The sequence below is a fragment of the Drosophila virilis genome, chromosome 2, assembly GCF_030788295.1.
Source record: "Drosophila virilis strain 15010-1051.87 chromosome 2, Dvir_AGI_RSII-ME, whole genome shotgun sequence".
NCBI classification, from domain to species: Eukaryota; Metazoa; Arthropoda; class Insecta; order Diptera; family Drosophilidae; genus Drosophila; species Drosophila virilis.
Genome location: NC_091544.1, coordinates 6,033,526 through 6,051,188, shown reverse-complemented (window position 1 = coordinate 6,051,188; position 17,663 = coordinate 6,033,526). Strand labels below are relative to the sequence as shown.

General features: G+C 37.9%; 1 protein-coding gene across 3 annotated transcripts in view; it reads left to right on the top strand.

Annotated features, from left to right (window-relative positions):
* Positions 1-4,238: 4,238 nt before the first annotated feature.
* Positions 4,239-17,663, top strand: part of LOC6629998 (uncharacterized) — a 75,273-nt gene continuing 61,848 nt past the window's right edge. Inside the window, exons 1-2 of one of the 3 annotated variants that reach the window (XR_011416070.1) lie at positions 4,239-4,333; positions 6,519-6,977. The gene's annotated coding sequence lies outside the window, so the exon portion shown is untranslated. Of the gene's footprint in view, positions 4,587-6,518; positions 6,978-17,663 lie in introns of all 3 variants that reach the window. The other 2 variants (XR_011416071.1, XM_032438908.2) reach the window with 2 other exon arrangements.

The following is a 17,663-nucleotide window of genomic DNA, read 5'->3' as shown; positions in this document are numbered from 1 at the left end:
AGGTTTATTAATAGGATTCCGCATTTGCACTCATTAAAAGTCAAAGTCCTAATGAGAAAAGGGAAAGCACGGTAAATAAAATGTCAACTTGTGTCCTACGTGATTTTTTGAGAAGCTATAATTCAGACGGCAACAAGTTGATGAGTTTTCGACCGCCTTCCCAATGGGGTTTATCTTCACAGTCACTAAACAAATTCTAACGGGAAAAAGAAAATTCCCGCACGTAATACAACGAGCACTTCAGCAATGACTTGCATCAGGCAAACAGTTGCCACGTTACCTCATTCGTCTGCCGCTGTGAACCAGGAAATTCGTAAAAATACATTGCGATCTGTAAGAGCCAATTTTTTAAAAAAATGTATACATTTAAGGCACATACGTGTTCATTAAATTCACTTAAAAGTTTTGTAATAGAGATTGTTCCACCTCCAGCTGTCCCAAAGAGCAACATCTCCCACTGAGATGGGTCCGTGAATTATATGAGTCAAAAAACTTCTATGTGATGAAAGTGCGCGCTAGGAATGGATTTTGGAAAAATCGTAGAAAAATATGTTTATTCAAAATCATTTCAAGGTGCTTCACACTTTTCAGAAAGCAATTACGAGCATGGATCATAAGTCTTAATTTATATGCTGCGAAAAATGCCTGGCTTAGAACCAGTGAGAAAATTATAAAAGCTTCAGATAGGATGTAATAAACATCAAAGCAACAAATGAAATTCTCGTGGCTGCTGCTTTAAAATATATTGCCGCATAATACAGTTTTGCAATGAAATGTACCGCTTCTGGGTCCGGTTAACTGAGAAATAATGGCTTGTAAAACTGAAGCTGTCAGATGTAGTAAATTATTGTGGCGTGCGAGATGTGCATGAATTCAACCAAAATATGTACACGCTCAATCCTTTTTAATAGCCATGAACAACATGGCGTATGCGCAATAACGCATGTGATACGTTTACGCGCTTTTAATGTTGTCCACTGTCTAGTCAAGTGCGCAAACTGGAAGCTAGCCATACCAATGCCAACGCAAACGTCCACTTCGCATTAATTTTCGGACCTAATAATGACTAACGTCAACGCATTCGGGTGCTCATAAAAATTCCGCATTGCTGATTTTAATATGGTCTCAATGGTGGTCTTGAAAACCAAACCATGCAAAGCGGACAGCATTCAATATAATTGTACTTTTAATTACAGGATATGTTGACTAAAAAACCAATACGATATACAAAATTGAACAATTACATAAATGCAGGCTATGGCAATTTAGCAATTGAATTGTGCGTGACAATTGTTCAAATGAAATTTAATTATTGGTTTTCATATACTTCGCATGTTTATCGGAAGCAAAACTTAAAGTTCATTCAGTGGCAACAAAAGTTGGATATTGGAATTAAATTTACTTTACGTCTAATGGCTTTGTATTGGCTGATAAAGTAAATGCCAATACAAATTTCTCATTAATATAATTTTTTGCATGCATAGCCGTGAGTTTCATTGAAAAAGTTTGCCAATCAAAAGATAGAAAAAGTGAAATCGGTAAATACACCTGGTCAAACCGAGCAGAAGGACAATGAATTTTATTTTCTTTTTTTTTTTGTATTATAAATCCACATAGAGCATCGAGAAAGTACAAAGGATGGGCGCAAAAACTTTTTTTGTATACAATATACATGCAGCTAGTGTTTAGTATATAAGTCGACGTGTTCGGTTTTAAGCCTGTTCGAAATGAGTTTTGTGCCTGGAATGCAAAAATAATGTCACTGATATGGGCGAAAGGAAGCTGACTAAAAGTTTGGCACAGGAACGAGAACAGGATGTGGACGCTTCTGGTTGAGCAAGTGTTAACATCTAAAACTCACAGGTGTTGCAAAACTGGCCAAGTTAACGCCCAAGTTCTGTTTGGCCAATGCTCACACATTAAAATTGCTGGTAATTTAATTAGATTCGGTTTCTGGCAGCTGCGGAAACAAAGGCGGTAAACAATTTCCAATTTAGTTAAGCGATATCTTTTGCACACCTGCAACCATAACCGAAAAACCAAAAGGTGCGGAGTGTGTGCCAGAAAAGCAATGCAAAGCACCAGCCCAATTGAATTTAATGAAATGTAATCAAGCAGATGGCTGCGCTTTTTTCTTTTGTATACCAACGCAGCGCTTTGCTTAAAACATTTTGGTCAATCGATGCCGAAAAAATGAAGTAGATTTTCAAGCGTTTTCACCTCTCCTGAATAAGTTACAAACTCTGCGGCCTGTGGTCAACCCTAACCCCTGTAATAACAGCAGCCAGGTTTTCAAAGGGTTCGGTGAGCGGTCCTTTATAGAGACTCCTATACTTTTTTTTTGCTCGGCATGCACACAATGTGGGTGGCATGGGCACCGCCCCACTGAAGAAGTTGTCATATATGTTTGGCCAAAATATTTTCCTTGACCTGTGTAAACTTTTCGGGCATTCCTAGGGTCCCCAAAAGGTCAGACAGCTGCTAAAAGGCTTCGTGTCAGAAAGTTAAGCAATAAAATTCACACTGGCAAATAAAAATACTGCAAAAGTTACCCAAAATAAAGGCTTAGAACGACAAAGGTTTTTACTTAATAATCCTCTTTCCGGATCCATGGCGTAACAAAGTGTATTGCATATTAATTGCTTTTGATAATTAAAATGCTTTGTGGTAAACCAAATACTTAAACTTTCTCCTGAACAAATGAAAAACTAAACCACAGAAGAAAAAAAAGTTTTAAAAATCTGATAAAATTCTATATTTAGATGTATTTAGATATCTATGTATGACATACACATACTATATTCTATCCCATTTAGCAACTTGATAATATAGTGTGCTGATGCTTTCGAGACATTGGCCCTATTAATTACGTATGCTTAATAGAATATAGTAATACAATATCTTAAAAAACAAAAAAGTCCTTTGCAATGGATTCGGAGGTGTCTCCATCTACGTGTGAAAAGTATTCTAATTAAATCGTAATGCACAATAAAATTTCACTAAGAAAGAAATAATAAATGTGTATAAAGTGCTATAAACATCTGTTGGAGCTTAATAAGCTGCTATAAATTTGTGACCTAAAAGGTCACGGATATGCCTAGGAAAATATGTGCATTGACTTTGAGCTTTTCCACACTAGAAAGCTTTCGTATAAAAGCGACATTATTATCCTCGTCACGAACCAGCTGAAACATTATAAATACGACAGCCTACTTAATTAACTGGCGACCTGAATTCAATAATGAATAAAATCTCTCAAAACAAAATCTTAATTATGTTACAAATCGAACGACAATAACAAATAAAGGAAACTGCAACAGATTAACCTGTCAAACCTAAAGCTGATTCCATCCACATATCCCACATAGCTCCGGCAAGCTCAAGTGTTTCAAATATGCTATTTATTATTTATAATTTAATATACTTAAAGAAATTACCAGAAACGACAGGTTCAAATAAGACGCCCATATCAGATATAAAGATAAAAATTATAGCCTTGGGCCCCTAAGCCACGCAGGCGCATGACGTCACGTCGGCAAAGCAGACTTATCTGGCTGCGTTGCTTTTGAGAATCTTTGAAAACCGTTTCAAGGTCAAATCCTGTGCGTTAATCAGCAGGCAGTCAGGACAAACTGAATAAATTATTGATAAATTTAGTCGATTGGAGCCGTGTTGCCGTTAATTTAAATAATATTGTCTTATCAATTTCTAAGAGACAAATGAAATTGATTTGTCTTGCTAGATGTATTTGCATACGTTCTCATATGCGTGATGTAGCCAATTTTATTAACCATCAATATATAAGTTTGGTATTTGATTGTCGTTCAACTGTACCTTTCGATGGTTACAAATGTCCTTGCCTCACAACTATCAGCTATAAATAAAGCAATAAATAACTTAATCATTTGTAAACAAAGCTTGACAAAAAAAAAAAAAAACACTTCTCAATAAAAAAAACAAATCAAAACAACAACAATAACAATACGAATGGAAAAGCCGCCCGGCAAATCCCTTAATAACAAAAATCAGCTGTTCGGCTGCCGCTCTCCGAAAGCTCTCAGAGTTTACTTCAAAAGCTGCCGCATTCACTTAGCAAGCGGGTCAACGCTGCGTATGCGTTACATTTCACTTTCGATGCGAGCAGAGCCGAAAGTAAGCACGACGACCGCGACGACGAGGACGCGGGCAAGGATAACGATTGGCGGCTGCTGCCATAGCGTTGTCTTTTCAATTTCAATTTCAGTTCTCGTAACAAACTCAACGCGTACAGTTCTGTGCCACGCGACGAAAACAGCCTCTGAGTCGCGCTAGTTGCGTCCGAATTTCAGCTGAGGTAGTTCTCCACTAGCGGCCCCGATAAGCAGGCAACGCGAATTGTGCAAGAAACGGTCCAAGTCAACCACTCGATGGCAAGTGGCAGCCGCAGCCACAACTTAAAGTTCGTGTGTAGGCCAGTGAGTGTGTGTGCGTGTGTGTGTGTGTGTGTCTGAGCGTGTGTCTGCCTCTCGCGTGTGTGCCTGTTATTGTCTATGCTTAAGGCTTTAACATTGCCCAGCCAGCATTTGTAGGTTAGCGCCCGAGCAAGCGTAAGATTTTTATGAATGAATTCAAGGCAGCAAAGGCAAGCGCCTCGACCTCTGTGGCAATTGTGTGATGCGGTCTGAAAGCCATGGCGTGCCTGGCATATCAATAGCATTGCTTTCGCCCGTTTCCGTTCGCATCGACACCGATATGGGCATCGTCATCATTGGCATCAGCTGGTGTTTGTCTTAATGAGCTGCCATTGCGGACAAAGAATCTTTAGGCCGTCGGCAGTATTATGCAAACTTTCCTGACGAAAGCCTCAACACCCTCAGTTGGCAGCTCAAATTGAGGCTTTCATATTAATGGTCGACCCAGAAACAAAATGTTGCATTACATTTCTTGAGAGATTAAACTGTTAACAGTGTTTATTTATCAACTTCACAGTAAATATAAGAAAAACCTTAAAGGCGTCCTTAGACCAACAAATGATCATTATCTATAATTATCGATTACAATTTACGACAGGGAGAATCTATAATATCATATTCTTTCAAATTTTACAATGTTTCTTTGAATCTAATCGTTGACAAAGACTGTTATTAACAATTTAATATTCAGCCAGGGAGAGTTGTTGCATACGTGGATACTAACAATATATAAAAGTTATCCAGAAGTGGCAAAGCATCTAGCCGTGTTTTACACAACCCAATATTCGGTAGCCTGTTCCTATAGCAGCGGCATATTATTCCGTTGTAAATGGGGGTTGATCAGGCAATAGAAGCATAATGTACAAAAATGTGAGCCGATCGAGTAGTATGATGTTAATAAGATCTTGATCATATGTTAGGATATATATCCTGAAAACTATAAATGATTGTAAAATAGTTTTTTAAATAAATAAAACTGCTCTTGTCGGAAATGTCCCGACGTAAAGTTAACTTTAACTTGCACATACTTGCATACTTAATTTCGAGATTTACTTCGTGCACTAGAAGGAGCTACGTTCAAAATAGCAAGACTCTAGCTCTTATAGTCTCTAAGCTCGACGGCTACATATATGCAGACAGGGCTAAATCGCCTCGCCTTATGCTGATCAAGAATATGTATATACAGTTTACAATCTCAGATTTTCCTTCTTCTCCCTTCTACATACATTTCCAGAAAACCATTCTACCCACTTTAATTATTTTCAACTAGCAGCAAAATTTGGCTGCAAATAACTTTTTCTAAATTAAATAATAACTGTTAAATTTAATTGATATTAATGCGAACACTTATGGTAATTGGACAATGTATGAAAAACTAAATTTATTGATAATATATCAAATAATGACAAGCAGATTAATTTGTCATTCCTTTCATTTAGTAGAAAAGAGTTATGTTCAGTAAAAAGGCCAATTAATTATGTATTACAAAAAGGAATCAATGTAAAAACAAAAAACCGACCTGATATACAATGCAACATATTGAACTTTAAGCATTAACTTTGAAAATGTTTTGTTAAGACCCACTTTACTTGTGGTCCAATCCACTCGGTAAACAAAAGGTTGCTTGCTTTTGTTTGATAACAAAAACGTCAGATAAATTACCTATATTGAGTAGGCAGGTATCAGAATTAAGTCAAAGCTTATGGCAAGCTAACGCAAAGCCTGCCATAATCTGAGGCTAGACAGGACTTGTCAAGGCAGATGGGCAGATGATAAGAGCCCCATCCAGCCACAGCAGCAGCAGCAACAAGAATAGAATACATACCTCTGCCATTGGCATAGCTTTTGTTGATGTAGCTGTTGTGTCGCTGACAACGCTGCCGTCACCATGGCTGCCATTAAGGACGACACACGCCAGCCAAGTGACGCCTGCCTATGTTAAGGAATTCCGTTTCCGGCATCGCGTATACGCGCCGTAAGCCGACATTGGGGCGCAGCTTAATTGCCGAAATATTTGCTCCGCCTTCGATGATTCAAATTTTTACCGACTTCTTTCACAATTTACAGCGCGCTTTGGAACGCAACGTTAGGGGTTGAAACGCAAGCCGAATACCAACTAGAAAACCGTGAAAATCATAGCATCCGTTCGACTTTCTAACCAAACACGTGTGTTTCTAGCAATACAGAGCAACACGAAAGGCACTTGACTCGCACCAAAAAGCAAACGGTCAAATGGCCGTAGTAAATGGTTTTAATTGCGACTGGCTAAAAGGATTTACTGCCTACCCTCAAAGTGACTTCGTTTGTGTGTTTGTGTAAACCGTTTAACTGAATTGTGCGTGTGTCGCAGACACAGAAAGAGACACAGACCGACCGAGTGGCACACCAGTATTGAGCCAGACAGCCGTCGGAAACCGAAATCAGCTTACAGCCTGCACGGGTCTGGGCAACTGGTCTTTGCCTAAAAGCGTACTCCTGTAGAGATCAAGTACATCAACTCCGGGTCCTGTCTGACACGCAACACGGGTAAGTGTGTTACATATACGCTTATAAACATTCTCAATACATATACGTCACGTGGGACCTTGCGCCATAATTGTTTCAGCTAAAAATGCTTTTTAAGTCTAACATGAGTGTAAAAGAACTAGTACTAGTATAAGCAACTTGATAGCCCACTTCATTTTATCATTAAAAAAATAATCAAATTTAACTCAATTAACATAAGCTTAAGTTCCTTCTCTTCCAATTTAACATCAATACTTAAATGCCTCTCTGACAGGAAGAAAATGAATAATAAAAGTACTTTTAATTTGAAATCTAGTTAACTAAGTTGATCCCTATCAAAGACTATTCCACTTTAAACAGTAAAAAATGCCTAAGAACGGATTTTCATTTTTGAAAAACATTTATTTCTAATTGTTAACATATTAGTCTTCTATTAGAAGCTACGATTGGATAAGAAGATGCAACTATGTTATATATTAAGGTTTAAGGAAACTCCTAGTCGGGCACTTCCGACTTGAGCACTCTAACTTGTTTTTATTATTTATTTGTTTTTGTGTATATCTTTATCAATCTCTTCGGCTTTTGCCACCCACTTGACAGCACCTGAATAATGCAGGCACACACACGTGCACAGACACACGTCAGATAACTCACATTGGCGTTGAAACGCATAAATTTCAAGAACTCTGACGTAACCTGGCGCTGTTATAGTTCTGCTTGTTAGCCAAATAGTCCCGCTTGTTATGACAATGCTCCTCCACTTACCATTTAGCCTCCTCCTGTACGCTATTGTGGACCCGTCACACTTCAAAACAGAAGCGATGGCAGAATCCACTTGATGAACAAAATGGAACTCAGAGCACAGAAAACTGAAAAGAGACACGCGCAAAATGAAGACAGAAAGTCACACAAAAGTTGGGTTGACAAATTTGTGAACAAATAACAAATGTGCTTTGCCAACGAGAAGATTTCACAAAGTGGCAGAATAACCCACTGCTAAAAACGTGAAAAGCGGACTTCTTATAAACTCTACCAAAAACCTAAACTCCAGCACAAATATGTGACAAACACTGTCCAGAGTTTACTGAACCGCACTTTAGAAATTTATGCGATTTGCATGTCATTTGGCAATTAACATTGTAACTTGCCGATGGGTAGCCTCAGGTGGGGCTGCATTTCAATTAGCTGATGTGTGAAAATGGGCCCAAATTATTAACTCGACTAGACAGAATGGGCGTGACAGCATTGTCAATGAAATAACCATAAATAGGCAAACTTGATTAAATTGTCTATTTCTTAAATTCTAAATTGATCAACTGGGCATTACAGAAATCAAATGTTTGACATGGCTGATTAGAACTTACTTTGAATTTAGGCCGAAATAAAAACAGTTTATTTTTTTCCTGCTCTCAAAATGAATGACTAACAGCTATAACCATTTTCTTCCATGCACTCCTTCGCTCATATTTGTTTGGAATGCTAAAAAAAACCTCTATTTGTTTCTCTTGCAAAATTGTTAAAGGAAGTTGCTTGATTCAACTCCTTAACTCAAACGCATTTCTATCTCATCTTTCGCTCTGGAAGCTATCAACTCGGTCCTTCGCATTCAACGCAAAACTATGTTTCAACTTCTTTGGTAAACTTTTGCTGTACATATATTCAGTTCAGACTTTTCAACTTGTCACATACAGCGCATAAATCTACACACACACACAGTCTAACACACGCCTATCAGCATGCGACAGCAACAAACTTTTATACTATTTTTTGTTTTATTTTCACTTTGGAGCGGAGCCCACAACTTGCTGCCACGAACGAGGGGCGGTCAAAATGGCAAGTGAAACATTTGTTTTCGCTGCCGTTTACAACTTCCGGGTTGGCTTTAAATGGCCTCAGCGGCCATTTTAGCATAGGCGCGCCCCATAGTATGCAACTAAATGCGGCACTTTAATAAAAATACGCAACAAGAAGCCGCAAGGGGACACCCTCACATATGCTAGAATTTTAGTCAGCCATGGCAAATGAAGTTAGTTGTAGCTGTCGGAATAGGTGGCTCGGAGCGTCACGGCTTGTAATCATTAGACAGAAACATGTAGGGTACGGGTGTCCATGCCAGACAAAAAGAAAGCTCAATGACATTGTGTTCTGCACAATTCCTCTTGGATTTCTTTTGTCTGCTGATGAAATGGGCTCAGTTATCCTCGTTTACTCTTGCATAATGGCACAAATGTGCGAAAATGTTAATCAAATCAGTCATCGAGAAACAGGATGCTATACAAATAGAAAACAAAATGCCATTTGGTCGACCATTGTTCTAAACTGCATTGGAGCAAGCTGGTGCAGGTTAAACCTACAAATACATGATTCGATAGAATTTGTATTGGGACCAATTGAAGGCCAAAAAGTCAGCAGCTTCTTGAATATCAGCTTTACTTTTCTATATATTTATATATTTTAAATGTGCTCCATTTTAAACGCAATTTTCAAAATTAAAGATATTTATCCAATGACATTAATAGAAAATAAATTATACTATATTCTGTTTAAGTAAATCAAAAATTCCTGTCGGATGCTCATTAATCGAACATTTTATAAATTGTGTTAAATGACTTTATTGTTCTGCAGCTCAGGTGCTCAATGTACTTTTATTCAATGCATGATTTCCGGTGAATTTTTAACCTGTTTAGTCTGCCTGGGTACACCAATTGAAATGTGTTTATTACAAATTTATTATTTTTCAATATATTTCCTTTCGCGAACAAAAAATCGTGCCCTTTTTTTAGGGCTCAAGGTTTGTTTGCTTGTATTATTTATTTATTATTTTTGCTCACAACAAATGGAGCATTTTTTTCGAACTGTATTGTCGTTTATTTTTTATTTGAACGTATTGAATGACGCATTCGTCACGTCCCATGTAACATAAGTAAATAAAAGAGAATAACAATTTTTTAGTAGCCTTATTTGATCTACAAGCAAATAATATAAACAATAAACAAATTTAATGATATTTAATCAAGGGAGCTGAAAAAAATGATTTAAATAATTTGCATTGTAATTTTTTTTCCTACATGTTTAAGGCAGCTCAAGCTGCGTCAAGCAAATGAGAATTTCAATTTTATATGCCCAATTTTTAATTCGCAAGCAATCAACGTACATAAAAAGCATTTCTTTTTTAATTTTGAACTGCATAAACCGGAATAAAGTAATTAAAATTTAAGTCATTTAAAATAACTTTTAACTTAGCAAATTTAAAATTTGATAATTCAGGCTAAATAATAAGCAGCATATAGACGACAAAGTTATTTGGCATTTTCTGCAGAATCTAATTGCATGACCTGCACTGTGAGGTCTGTTTACTTCGGGTACACATCGTCACAGTCATATATGTACGCATATACACATGCACACACATACACAGTCATATTCAGTCATATATGTATACACACACACACACACTTCATCGCTCTCAATCTGCTTTAATGCCATATTAAGGCAGCTGAATGGAATTGAATACGAAAAAAGGCAGAACTCACACACATACGCACACACACACACACACACGCACATACACACACACACACACACACGCACACACATACACACAACCTATATGAATACCAACGTTGCCGAATGCGTAAACAGTAAGCAGCGAACATTGATGCGGGGATGTGGTGTGGTGAAAGCATCGAACGGAAGCAAAACAAAATTTTAAAAATAAAATGGCGCTGTAAACAGACAAAAGAAAAGCATCAAGACAAACGTCAGGGCAGAGCCAACAGCAACAGCAACAGCAGCTGACAGAGCACATAAAGCAAAACAAAACAAAAAACTTGCTACGAATTTTGAGTGGAGCTTTGCTCGTGCGGGCAAACCAACTAGGGAAATGTTGGGTTCAGCTAAGCTGTGCGGGGTACTTTACCGTATTTATGTCTTTTTGAGTTTGCCAGTTGCTTGTTTGCACTGCTTACTCGCATTTGCTTGCTGTGAGCTAATTTATCTTGTCATATATGATCTAATGCTAAGCCACACCCGTGTGCAACCCACCCTGTTCCTCGGATTGTCCGACTGTCTGCTTTCATATTTATGGAAGTCACTAATGGGCAGCTCCTTTTAATGCACTTCCTTATGGCTACGAATTATCGCAAGGAAAATTGCAACAGCAGCAACAGCATCATCATTTATGCAACCCCCACGCACCGGGCACCATGCACCATCACCTACCACAACCTCCATCCCCATCCTCGTTGAGGGCGACCCAACGATTTTGCAATTTAAAACAAATTTGTTTTGCCAAGTGATAAACGATGCAATTGGTTGTATTTGAAATGCACTTTTCGATTGTTTATTAAATTACAAATATGTAAATACTTTGATCGATTTAATTTCAAAAACTCCGGAATTTCAGCTATGTTATTGCTTACTTCACTTAAATATACATGGATTATCTTACAGCTATTTTATATAGCTAAAGCAAGTGTGGACTTTTCATGATCCAATCACTTGAATGTTTATGTCTTATTCAAATTGCAAGTCCATAAGCTATGCAGATGTGTTATGTGAGAAACTAGCAATAAGCACACAATTTTATAGCAATCTCTTTCGATTTTTATGAACCGTTTTGGTTAACAGTTTACAAATTAACAGAAATTTAAAATGATTTATGCATAACATATTTAATTGCATATTTAAAAAACATAGTCGACACCTAATCGCGTTAGCAAGTATTTTATTTAAAATATTTTCGCATTTAACCCGAAAATATTTATTAAATTCCACAAATATTTGAATCTAATTGATGCATAGCTAATTAGAGTAATTAGTAAACCAATTTACAATAAATTGCATTTGAAAAAAAATGTATGTAAATATAAATTTATATGCATATTTGACTCGTTAAAACGATTGAATGTGGTCTAAAATTCCAACAAATTATAAATTATTGCAACTGGCTAACAATCTGAATGGCAACAATTTGCAAAAACGCCGGTGGCGTATACGTAATACGCTTGACAATTGCTGCCAACGGCTTACTGGGAAAAGTAAATTTATCATAGTTTAAGCTATAAAGTACTCAAAGTTGTGGGCGCAACTTTATGATTATTGAATCGAAAGAAATATTGAATCGAACTAACCGCGAACTAGAATATAGAAGGAATATATTTTTAAAAAAAGAAAGAAGCAAGACATTCGCTCCAACAATCTGCCCAAGCAGCAACAACCACGACCGATTCTCTCCTATGCGACGCGCTTACCTGCCTTCAGGCTGCTTACTCATCAATTGATTGAAACACACATATTAATGATACACACAAAGTTAACAAGAAAATTGCAAACTAACATAAAATTTAAACACTTTTTTAAACTAAATAAACAGCATTGGCGCTTAAAGCAACAGGGACCTTGCAAGCCATTAAATAAATTTACCCAATGATAAAACGAATTCAATAATTTCGTTTGATGAACTACAACTCACACTTTTGCATAGTGCAAATATTATTTCAATCGTAATACGATTACTCTGTCGCTGTTTGAATCATAGAGATATAATTGCAGAAGTCTGCTGATTGCGAAATGTGGGGTATACGATGAGAGGGTTGGGCTCGGGAAACACTTTTTATTATTACCTATAAAAGTGATTATCAGCTGTTCAACACAGAAGCGAGCTGTACCAAGTCTAGACTAATAACAAAAGTTAATTTCTACAAAATGAATCGTTTTTCCTCAAAGAATCAGAGTATAAAGTTAACCGCAAAGTTCACTGTCAGCCTTCAACAATTGGCTAAAAAACTTCTGAAAGACTTTGGATTACTTATGGCTTTATTCAATTTAATACGCAGATAAATCAATTAGTTTATTTTTAAGCCTATGTGCACATTCCAACTGAACTGAATGGATTTAATAATAATTGGTAGTTAACACAAATTGCTGCGTGGCAACAATTAAGTGCACTAGGGTCTTCCAGGATAAAAAGGCGCTGTAATTAGAGGCATTCAGAGAAATGTAGCTCGGCCAAGGAGCAAATTAATGAGCACAAGTTACTAAGCAGCCATAGCGGTGATTTATGTCCTAGAAGTGGGCATGGCGCAGCCAGGTGGCACGCATCCAACGGAGCGGCATGCATTCGCATGCCTGTTGATGGTAGGTCTTGGCTGGGGTAAGGCAAAGGTGCTATCATTATCCTTCTCGATGGTGGTCACTAATTTGCGTCACGAAGCTGCGCCCGGTGTCCTTCTGTGGTCACGAAGGCCAGCGCGACGGGCATCTCATTAGATGCTCCTAATTAGCGAATGGCTTTGGCCAACTCAGGAAATGCTGTCATTCAGCAAATTTAACCGACTTATTTTGTTGAAACAACAAGAATTGTAAGCTTGGCAAATAAATATCTTTTATTATAAATAAAAGCTTAGGCGAACTTGGCGATATCGAAATTGCAAAGCTAAGCAATAAGTCAAATAGAAGTGGAAACAACAACAACATGAATATCCTTTGAGTGGATTGGTGAAAACAATTTAATTTCACATAAGTGTAAACAAAAGCTAATCCAAAGCGCAAGGGCAAACGAAGGCTATAGTCAAAATCAAGAATGGCTAAATCGGGACAGCATTTTCCAACAATTACGCAATAAACAAGCCGGCACCAGAAAGAAGAAGGCCAACACAACCAAACGCACAATGAATGAAAAAACGTAAATGGCGTAACGTAGAGGCATAACGGAAGGAATTGGGAAAGTCAATAAATATGACAGCCCAAGCTGTGCTGCCTTTCAGTCCTTTTATACTCAGTGCCATAATAAGAGAAGGTGTGCTAAGGTCTTGTCAAACTTATGTAACACACACAGGAAATATATAACATTTCACCCAAATCAACATTTGTGACAATAATATTAATATTATATACGTATGAATTTATTTAAATGTTTTCTGAAACTTCTTATATCTTATACGTAAGCCAAAGTATAAATCATAACTTACTGAAGGAAAATAAGGCTACCCTGGGAATTGGGTATAGCCCAGTCAAGCACACTCGACTGTGCATCTCAGCCTTTTTGAATTGATTTTGTGTAAAAAGAAAATACTTAAGCTTGGGAGATTTGTGTACGCCAGAATAACAAGAGAAAACTCAAAGAATACTCAAAAAGAACAAACAGAGCGCATTCAAAACAAAAGAATCATTTTTGCCCTTTGTGGGGGCATTTATTGAACTGATGTGACATTTGGTTCAACTACGGGATTTCGGCATGCAAATTATTTTTGTAGGTGAAGTGTGAAAAGAGAAGGCGTCAGTATGCTGGGAGTGGATTGAAAATAAACGATTATGGAATGACAAGGCTAAAGATTAATGTGATAAGTTGATGCTGGCCATAAGAAGTTCCGCTTTTCACACTAACTTACGATGTTTAAGCTTCAATAAAAAATGTACGTTTCTCATATAAACCAAACCAAATGATGTCATTCAAATATTTAAAATTCAAGTGCATAGTGATTAAATTCTTAAATGTTCTGTTGTCTTAAATGGTAGAAACAGCGTTTTGAGCTGTAATGCTGTTATTAATGCACCTCAGCCATGACGGCTCTAAGCTCGGTTAGTTAACAACCTATTAAATCTGCCCCACACTGTATGCAGACATGGCGTTCATGGCGGGATTATCAGAGGCATGGATGCAAGTTCAGTGAACTCATTAAAACGCTCGGTAAACCACAAAGCTTGAACACTCAGAGAACGTGGAATTTTAATGGGTGACAGCTCATGACATACGACAGGGAAAGGCTTCTCCGCGTAGAGACTAAGCCGATGTGCCGTCAAAAAGTCATAAACTTGTCATACACTTTGTAATCTTCAAATGTTTTTCCTACCCGCCGGCCTGGCCGCTTTTCCATTTGGCTAGCTGCCATCACGTTGCGTGCGGAATTCAGCAGGAATATAAAATTTGTTGAGGCAGCCAAATACTTGAGAAAGAACTCAAGATCTTGGTCAAAAGCAGCGGTTGGCTTGGCTAGCAGCCATTTTCTCATATGCTTAAGTACTTGATTTCCACGACTTACACATCTGTTCATATATGCATGCACATAATTAGGACGGCGTGCAATTTGTCAATCTCCTCATTTACTCATTAACATTAACTAACGAGCTGCCTTTCGGCCAGAATTCCACACTCATTCGGGCTGGTCGACTGCTCTTAATTTGGCGTGCAAATTAAAAGTTTTCGCACAAAATTCTCGTGCGCTCAGTTAATGGCCAGCGGGCAAAAGGATTTTATTCAACTGACGCGATTCGCACCGCGTAATCCGTTTCAATTTGAATGTAAATGAGGTAACTCAGCGGCCACTTGGCAGTGACAGGTGTAAATGTGGCAAATCACGTGGCCAAAAGACACGTGCAGCCACAGCAGACACACACACACACACATACACATACAAATCATTCGGTTCGACGTTCTCCGATTTCCTGACTGCTGACTGCTGCACTATGCATATAAATGATGACTTACACGTCAAGAAGTAAAGAATTTGGCTTTATATGTATCGACCTTATTACTATACTGAGCTATACTGACATAAGTTTAATCAATTATCGCATTTAAATATTGTAAAAAATATTTGTCATATATTTGACATCGCTCAAAGTATCGATTCCCCATAATTGTGGTATAGCTTCATATGCTTATGCACTTGGTGTGAACCAATTTGTAATCACTAATTCTTTAATTTTTCTTTATTCAATTCCAAGTTGTGTTCGTTTGATCTTATCAGTGCATTTGTCATCAGGACATTACCTACTCACACATGCAGCAGCAATTGGCGTTTCAAGCTTAAAGGCTTTTCAACAAGAGCTTCAGCAATTGAAATGAGATTCAATTTCCCAGATAAATGACTTAAAATGAACTGTGGCCCTGTGCACTTAAAGCTGCCCATAACCTCTGCTGACTGTTTGTGGTGGTGTGTCCAAGCATGTGTGTATATTTTTGCAAACAGTTTTCAATGCATTTGAGCCCCATTTTTGTTTTTGTTTTGGCATAAAACTCGTTGAACAAGTTTTACGCATAGTTTCACTGCATTTCAATTAGAAAACACGACTATGAAGCAGCAGCAGTGCCAACAAAATTTATGAAATGGTCGAAAGTTTGTGCACAGTAGCAGCATCAAAGGAAATTCGCGTATTTTGCGATTCTATATAATCCACATGTGGTAGTGCGGCAGAGACATATGTCAACAAATTGAAATTAACAATCGTTTTAGCCAGTAATAGTGCACTGGCATTTAACAAGCTTGGCATCCGTACTAACCACAAAACACAAAACTGACGGGTATTACCCGGCATTGCCGGTCATAAGTCTTGGACTTAAAATATTAGATATAACTTTGTATAGAGTAGATTTTGCGAATAGCGTGAAACACGTCTCAAATTGATTTTTTGTTAATTTGGAACCGAAAATATCTTTGATTCGCGTTTTCCATCAAGCTTGGATTTTGCAAAAAGTGTTAAACACATCTCAAAAAGCGTATCAATTGGATCTTTGGAATTAATTTGAACGCAAAACATCACCCACCAAATATTTGACCCACATTTAGACCGAGGAGGAGTGGATTTTACAGCAAGTTTAAAATACATGTCAAATGAATTTGACCAAAGGTACACAGTTCCGGGTGGAGTTTTTAAAAGCCCCTTCTTAGCTAACTAACTGTTACGGATCGGGCTCTACATTAATCACATTTGTCAGTCAGTCTGTCAGTCTGTTGTTCAGTCAGCAAGGGCAAACAGTTTAATATATAGAGTTTAAAAGCTGCAAAAGGATATCAGCTAAGAGTCATGTGATATTTTTTGCTTCTATAAATTTTAAATGACATCCGTAAATAAACAAACGCTCACACGCTCTTCACATAATCCGCCTTGGGGCAAAAAATGGAAGATGTCAACAATATTTGGGACCACCAAGGTCCGAAATGAAATTAGTTGACAGCCAGATTGTCCCCAAACAGGCCGAGAGCTGAGCAGTTGGTAAAGTGCCTAAGCTGAAGCTGTAGCTCAACTGGAAATTCAATTAACCCAATTGCTGAAGAGCTTGAACGACGTCTCCGACGAGGCCACCCACTCTTTAGCCAGCAAGATTCCCCCAAAAATATGCTCTTCATTATTATGAAAGCAGAAAGCAAAGAGGGCAGCGACAGCAGCGCGCAAGGTCACGTGGTATTAAAAGGGCTTAGAATTGGCTACAGCCAAAAAAAAGGGTTGTCCCGACCCGTAGACAGCGACGAAAGCAGAGGAAAACAAATTCCTAAAATGCAATAAAAATCGCAGCATAAAAGAGACGAAAAACTCAAGCCAAATGGGGAAAAATAAATTTCTGTGCATAATTAAATTTTGTTACATGTATGTGAATGCGCGCGTGTGCGTGTGTGTGGCAACTCAAATGCGAGACTATTTGTAGATCTGCTTGTCAGCCATGGAAATGTAATTGAAAATGTTTATGGTCGCCCCAAGGCAACCCAACAACAACAAGGCTGCCACAGGCACAAGACTCGCCTGGTCAAATTTATGCGCAGGCTTCGTCGTACGAATTTGTCTGCATAAATTGCCGAGCCAGGCTCATAGGGTATAGTTTTTGGCAACTAACTACTTATATTGGCCCATCAGTGTGTATGTGTGTGTGAGTCTATGTGTGTTGTTTTGTTGTGGGAGCTGCCAGGACATTCGAGTTAGTTAAGATGT